Raw genomic sequence first — 7,500 nt, 5'->3', positions numbered from 1 at the left:
TGTTTTTAATCTACACTTAAACTGGGTGAGTGTGTCTGAGCCCCGAACACTGTCAGGAAGACTTTTCCAGAGTCCAGAGATCTCAGAGAGCGTGACGGATTTTAGCGTGTTAAAAGACTGGAGAGATACATGGGAGCCAAACCATTCAGTGCTTTATAAGTGAGTAGCAGTAGTTTGAAGTCTATTCGAAACTTAACAGGAAGCCAGTGCAGGGACGATAAGATTGGGGTTATGTGATCGTATTTTCTTGACCTAGTAAGAACTCTTGCTGCCGCATTCTGAACTAACTGAAGCTTGTTTATTAATGATGCAGGACATCCACCTAGTAATGCATTACAATAGTCTATTCTGGAGGTCATGAATGCATGGACGAGCTTCTCTGCATCAGATATAGATAACATGTTCTTTAGCTTAGAAATCTTTCTAAGGTGAAAGAAGGCTGTTTTTGTAACTTGGTTGATATGATTTTTAAGAGATAAGTTGCTGTCTAAAATAACTCCCAGGTCTTTCACCATTGAACTAGTAGTTACAGAACATCTGTCTAAATGCAGGCTGAGATGCTGGAGCTTCTGTGTACTAGTTTTTGGGCCGATGAGCAAAATCTCCGTCTTATCAGAATTTAATAGCAGAAAGTTATGGGTCATCCAATCTCTTATTTCCTTAACACACTCAGTTATGCGAGCTAATTGACCTGTATCGCCTGGTTAAGATGAGATATATAGCTGGGTATCATCAGCATAACAATGGAAGCTAATTCCATGCCTTCTAATAATATTTCCCAACGGAAGCATGTACTGTATATGGTGAAAAGCAGGGGTCCTAGAACTGACCCTTGTGGCGCGCTATAATTTACTAGCATTAGCCTGGATAGCTCTCCATTTAAATCTACGAAATGGTAACGATAGGACAGGTAGGATTTAAACCAGCTTAATGCCTGTCCCTGAATGCCGATGTATTTCTGTAGGCGATCGAGGAGGAGATCATGATGAGTGTCAAATGCAGCACTAAGATCTAGAAAAACTAACAGCGAGATGAAGCCTTGGTCTGAAGCTAAGAACAGGTCATTAGTGATTTTAACTAGGGCAGTTTCTGTGCTATGATGGGGCCTAAAACCTGACTGAAACTCTTCAAAGATATTGTTCTCTTGCAAGTGGGATCATAACTGGGCAGCGACAATCTTTTCTAAAATCTTAGACATAAATGGGAGATTTGAAATAGGTCTGTAATTCGATAGCGTGTTTGGATCCAGATTAGGTTTTTTAATGAGGGGCTTAATAACTGCTAACTTGAGGGATTTAGGGACGTGTAAGAATTACAGACTGCCTCAATCCAGATTCCACCCCACGTTATATCAAATTCAGCTCATCCTCAAAACGGCTTAAAATGGATAAAAAGTAGTTATGTAGTTTGATGTAGAATTTCAGTTGTATCAATCTTAATCATAGACTTAATTGAATCAGTCTGGGAGAGGCAGCAAGCCATCAAGAACTATCTCTAGACTCACGGCTATTTTTAGGCAACTATATAACGTGTAGTTGGGAAAAATGCGGTAATAACAGTTTTGTCCGACGGACTGTGACACTGTTTTAAACACATAGTGTGGTTTTGTCTTGTATTGTGACAATGTTGCATTTATAACTGTTTGTGTTATATTGCTGACGTTTAACAACTATTGTTACGGTGAATAAATAGACTAACAGGTATCTTAAAGTATCTACATAACGGGTAGTTGTAACTTTGGAGTATTTTGGAAATGGAAGAGCTGATTATTAAGTACATCGCTAAACACGGCTCACAAGGGATGTTTGATGGAATAGAGAAGGTTGTTGATAAGCCTTATGAATGGGCTGTTTCTAAGTTTGAAACTTATCCTAAGATGCCTAGGAACAAACAAGGAAAAATTTCAAATGCCCTACAGGGAGTTTTTGCCTCATATAAAGTAACCAGGAGGAAGCTAGATGAGCTTGAGGCTGAAAATAAGCAGCTTCATTCTAGAGTCAGTATCGGAGACGTTTATACAAAAAATTACCAAGTCAGTGAAACTATATGGAAAGAAGAAAAGGACAGAATGCAGAAAGAGATCGCATTCCTGAAAACTAACAACAGTATGCTGAAAGCATCTGTTGAATCCTTGTTTAATGATTTGGAGGAATCTAATGCTGCCTGTCAGTTTCTGATAAAGAATGGCAGAATTGAGGAAAATCCCAGTAAAAGGTTGGTAGATGTCAATAGTGAAAGCTCTGACTATACAGTTAGATTTCCAGTAGCACCAATTCATGTAACTACGACTGTAAGAGCTAATGAAAGGGGGGAGGAGCCAATGGTCTCTACTCTGGTCAGAGGGTTTAGCCCCAATGAACTAGAAACTGTGATTAAGAATATTGGGAAATTTGATCCTGTAAAACGGATCCCTTAGATTTTCTGAAAAATCTGGAACGATATGCCGACATTTACAAATGTACGGATGGTGACACATGCGTTTTGTTAACCCTTTGTTTGCCTGACAGCTTGTCTGGAACTCAGAAAGTAAAGGACAGAAATGCAAATAAGTTTGAGAGGAAACAGGCACTGCTTGAAGTGTTAGGGCTGATGTCAGTGAACTGGGATAGAATAGCTGACATTCACATGCGAAAAGGGGAGCACCCAGTGGTATTTTCTGAGCGATTATTTGATGCCTTTAAAACTTTCAGTGGCATTCCTGATATTACTCAGAATGATGTCAGATTCAAATCTGCCTTGATTAAGAAGTGTAATCCCCTCACCCACTCTGCTATAGCAATGCATATGACACATTTATCTGAATACAGTGACATTATTACTAAGATGATACAGTTTTACAGTAGTAATTCTAGTTCAAAGACGTCTCATCCTGTATCGGCACTAGGTGTTGAGAATCCAGATTTTAAGACCGCGGAAGAATGTGAGCAATTGAAGTTGCATCATAAGCAAAGTAAATTTTGTTCCTTTTGCCACAAGATTGGCCACATAGTCCACAAATGCTGGTCTTTAGGAAAGGGACGTCCACCACCCTATTTCCTTCGACGCAGAAATATGCATTCTGATAACCCAGATCAGGTAACTGTGCATCTGAAAGAAACTTTATGTGAACTCACAGCAGTATTCAATAAGGCTATGGGGTCTGTAGTAAAATGGTTAGCTGTCCCCTAAGAGTAAAAACTCGGTTTGCTAATGTTGCCTTGGTTAACGACTTACTGCATTTTATGCATTTCGGTCCTGACAAAGATTTCTGTGATGTCCAAGTAGTATTTAGTTTAAAGTAACTTCGAAATTAAGCTTATATTGTTAAAATGACAGTCCTTGCAGTTGTTCTTATGGAAACATATGCTATAAGTTACACGTGTAGCGAACATAGATTAACGTAGACTAGTGTGAATTTAGCTGGTGTTGAACAGTTGTTAATGTGCTCAAGTGCATTTAGGCTAATATAGCTAAAGTTTTTACTGTTGTGTATTCATTTCGACTATTGCAGGCTTTGTGATGCTGTAGTTGTTAATGCACTGTAATACATTTACACCAAAGTAGTTAAAGATTGTCGCATAAGACTGGATTTGGGGTAGAATTGTAGCATTTAGGCCTTTCAGAGCTGTAAATGTTAACCATAATCAGTAATCTTATGTTGGAGATTTAAACTACAATTTGATAATGATCTAGCTAAGTTTTGTCCTATTAGCCATGTTTTAAAGTGACTGCTGACAAGCTAAGATAAGAGGAAAGGTCTAAGTTTGTATGTCGATAGAAACCGCTGAGCTAATAGAACAATTGTTTAGTCATTAGATTATTCAATGTGTGTGTGTCTTAACTATGTTGAACCAATCTCTCAAGGTGGAATTGTATGGGTTATTTCTACCATAAGTAACACCAACAATGCCGCAGTAAAGAGTAGAGTTAACTGCTGAATTTTAACATGTAATGCTTCTCCCACAGCATTTAGAGGTCCTGCACCTTCAACTTAAGTGATGCTTTGGTAATGGGCTGTCATCGCATTCAATGTTTATTTATTGTTAATGTGCCCAGTGTTTTCAGAGGAAACTCCAGATACACTGAGAACTTTTATGTGTGAAAAGGGGAGGGGGGCAATTCTTTCTGTTTCCCTGAGTTTTTCAGAATCACCAAACAAAAATGGCTGAACGGATGGTAGCATTGTCCTTTCCAGTGACGAGAATAATGCAAGAATATGCAGAGCTACAACCAGCACTTCCTGCTGGTTCGGTGAAGACGAGACCATATCAACAGACATCATTCGAACCAAAAGAGCAATTAGTTTGATAAAAAATATCCCAGAATTTTATTTTTCCTATTCCGGTTTAATTTGGTTTAAATTTAACTTTTAAGATCACTGTATGTATGTTATATTCCTCATTATTGGCCAAATATTATGTTGTATGTGTTCCATGTTAAGATGTCAGATTTCAGACAGTTCTATGTTTACTATAGGACATTCCCATCGTTTATGAAAGACTTTACTGTTTGTGTATGTAATTTTACTATTTTTATGATATCATATTATGTTCCATGATATTAATTTTGTGTTAAGATGTCAGATTATTCATTGTTCATGGTAAAGATGCCTCTATTGGTTATGATGGTTCCTGAAGGCCTCTATTCCAAACCCAGTTTAAATTTTACATATAGCCAAATATTTTATAGAGATATGTCTAATATGTTTGATCAATTGGATGAAACAGGTGTGCCTAAAAAGCATCAAAGGGGGGACTGTAAGAATTACAGACTGCCTCAATCCAGATTCCACCCCACGCTATATCAAATTCAGCTCATCCTCAAAACGGCTTAAAATGGATAAAAAGTAGTTATGTAGTTTGATGTAGAATTTCAGTTGTATCAATCTTAATCATAGACTTAATTGAATCAGTCTGGGAGAGGCAGCAAGCCATCAAGAACTATCTCTAACCAAAAGGTCTCTGAGACCATGCATCCTGACCTGCTGGGAGGCCGGTGCCAGTAAAGGTGTGAATACCAGTGATTACCACCTGCTGACCTCTGCCCTGAGAGTGGTATCCCCCAGCCTTTTGTCCCCACATGCATGTCCTACATCTAATTTACATTTAAAGGATAACTCCGGTCTATACTTCAAAGGGAAGAACAATATAAAATATCTGGGCAGAGTTTGCTCTGGGTTCTTTCGGACTCCGATGAACCCAAAGTGCTTCATGTATTTTGTCACTGCTACGCTGTTATAAACTTCTTCATTACGATCTTCGTTATCCTCATAATTTTTTCTTACACTACTTCAGCCATAAAAGTAACAAATGCAACATTGTCCTTAATCCCAACTTTCTCTTTTGTACTTTCCTTTGCCATTTCTGTCTTTTGTTGAATGATTTCTTTACTTTTTCCTCCTGACTCCAAATTCTGTCCTACTTTTTTTTATAGCCACAGAATATGACAATCCTTCCTGAATTCCAACACTTTGTACTTGAGCTGCATGTTTCCTCACCCTGCATCCTCCATATCCCGCACTGTGATCCCCTACATAATTACAACACTTGGGTTTAACTTCTTGCCCGCATTTTCCATATTCATGTTCTCCACCACATCTCGCACATCGCAGTTTGCCGTTTAAAACATCTTAGAGGTGGGGGTATTTGGAGTCTTACTGAAAAACTCAAATACCCCAACATGACTTTACTTGGCAGTTTTTCCTCATCAAAATAAAACATCACTGTGAGACTGTTTTTCATTGTCTTTATTGTATTATAGCCTTTTTACATCAATCACTGCCGCTCCCGTAAGACCTTTCTTAATCTTTTCAACTGTAACCTCTGTAGAAATCCCTGTTATTACCCCTCTAACCCACTTCTTTTCTTCTTGAATTGAACAAATCACTCTGATCCATAATCGACTTAACTCCTACAGCCCTTTTTTGTTGCATACTGTCCTTACAATATAATAGCAATCTACCATCTTCTTCACACTTTCAACCAGTCCTATCACTTCCTTTATTGCTTTGGATAGCTTTAGCGGGTTTATGACATTGAAAGATCCGTTTACAAGTTTCATTACTAACTTATACTCTTCTTTCCTTCTTCTTGTCAGATGAGATCCATTTTCACTATCGGTTTCAGATGCACTACTTTTCTTTCTTTTTCGTTTTTCTACTACACTTCACTCATTATTTCCATTTCCGCCTTCAGCCGCTGCAAACATTACACCCTCCATTTCCGGATCATTTCAGGAATCTACTCCACCTCCTACTATGCACTCTCCAGTCACAGATCAGCTGTTCCCCCTCGCAGCTTCCCCTTGACTTTATAGGTCGCCTCCTGCTGATGTCATCAGAAGGGAAGCGGGTGTGGCTTTAGTTAACTTGAATGCATGAAAAACCTGGACTGGAGTCTTGGCATGGCACCTGCACACAACTACACACTGCATACAACTACAATACAACCCACAAAATATTGCGGGTTGTAACACCTGTTAATCTGAGAGGAGTTTTAAAGCTGTGAGAGAGTGAAGTCGAGGTGGTGGTTTTCATTCCTGAGCACCAAATCACTGCACAGTTAAAGATGAACTGCTGATGGGAATGGGTTTGTTTTAGAGCTGAGAAACTCTGCCCTCTAGTTGGCTCAAATGTCTGATTTGTTTTGGGTTTTAAATCAAATCATTTTATTTCTGTCTCCACAGGTGAGAACGTTCAGATTTTCCTCTCAGAACCAAAGAGTAGAGACTAGCTTTAACTACCACACACACACACACACACACACACACACACACACACACACACACACACACACTAACATAAATATATCCTGTGATTAATATCTAATGTTCCTATTGTTCATGTGTATAGATTTCTTTGATCTGACTCTGGATCCCAACACAGTAAATTATAATTCATTATTATTTGGGCTTTTCTTTAATTTACAAAATGAACTGACGTATGGATGGTTTTGGGGTTTGGAATTCACTACGTCACCTCACAGTGAACATGTTCATTACATTACATGCACTGATGAACTCATTCATCTTTTTATCTCCACATCGTGACACACCGACTTTTTTATATGAGCTCAAAACTTTAACATTTTTAACCATTCTTAAACCATCAATATTGTTCAACCTTTCAGAAAAAAACCCAACACCCATTTTACAGCTAAAGTACAATCAGGTAAAATCTCACCTGGGAATAAATGAGATTGTGGGAAACTTATTTTAGAAGTATTTCCTTTATGCTTTAAACGTTTGGAGAGATTTTGAAATATTGATAAGCACATCAGATAAGAGGGACTATTGACATGACTAGAGCGATGCATTAGACATTAGACTTGGATGCAGACACATTGCATTGTGGGTACTTGTATTACCAGGTGTCTGTGAATTTCGATGACGACGAAGGTTATTTTTTTTTATGTTTACAGAAACAATAAATATACGGCATTGTGCAAAAGTTTTAGGTAGATGTAAGACAATACTGCAAAGTCAGAATGTTTTAAAAAATGTTTTATTTTTGTCAATGAATCG

The 7,500-nt window shown here is 38.2% G+C and overlaps 2 protein-coding genes and 1 pseudogene across 3 annotated transcripts in view; all 3 read right to left on the bottom strand.

The window, feature by feature from the left end:
- The window catches only part of LOC310722600 (uncharacterized protein), a 1,041,764-nt gene that overhangs the window by 31,782 nt on the left and 1,002,482 nt on the right, over positions 1–7,500 (bottom strand). The window lies entirely within an intron of this gene.
- The window catches only part of LOC310722616 (tripartite motif-containing protein 16-like), a 15,218-nt pseudogene that overhangs the window by 3,759 nt on the left and 3,959 nt on the right, over positions 1–7,500 (bottom strand). The gene's annotated exons all lie outside the window — the stretch shown is intronic.
- LOC310722613 (uncharacterized protein) overlaps positions 7,467–7,500 on the bottom strand; it is a 3,046-nt gene continuing 3,012 nt past the window's right edge. Inside the window, exon 6 of the mRNA XM_083535198.1 lies at positions 7,467–7,500. This exon is cut by the window's right edge and continues 1,169 nt beyond it. The gene's annotated coding sequence lies outside the window, so the exon portion shown is untranslated.

Source organism: Silurus aristotelis, assembly GCF_946808225.1.
Source record: "Silurus aristotelis genome assembly, chromosome: 29".
In the NCBI taxonomy this organism is placed as follows: domain Eukaryota; kingdom Metazoa; phylum Chordata; class Actinopteri; order Siluriformes; family Siluridae; genus Silurus; species Silurus aristotelis.
This window is presented reverse-complemented; position numbering and strand designations above follow the sequence as displayed.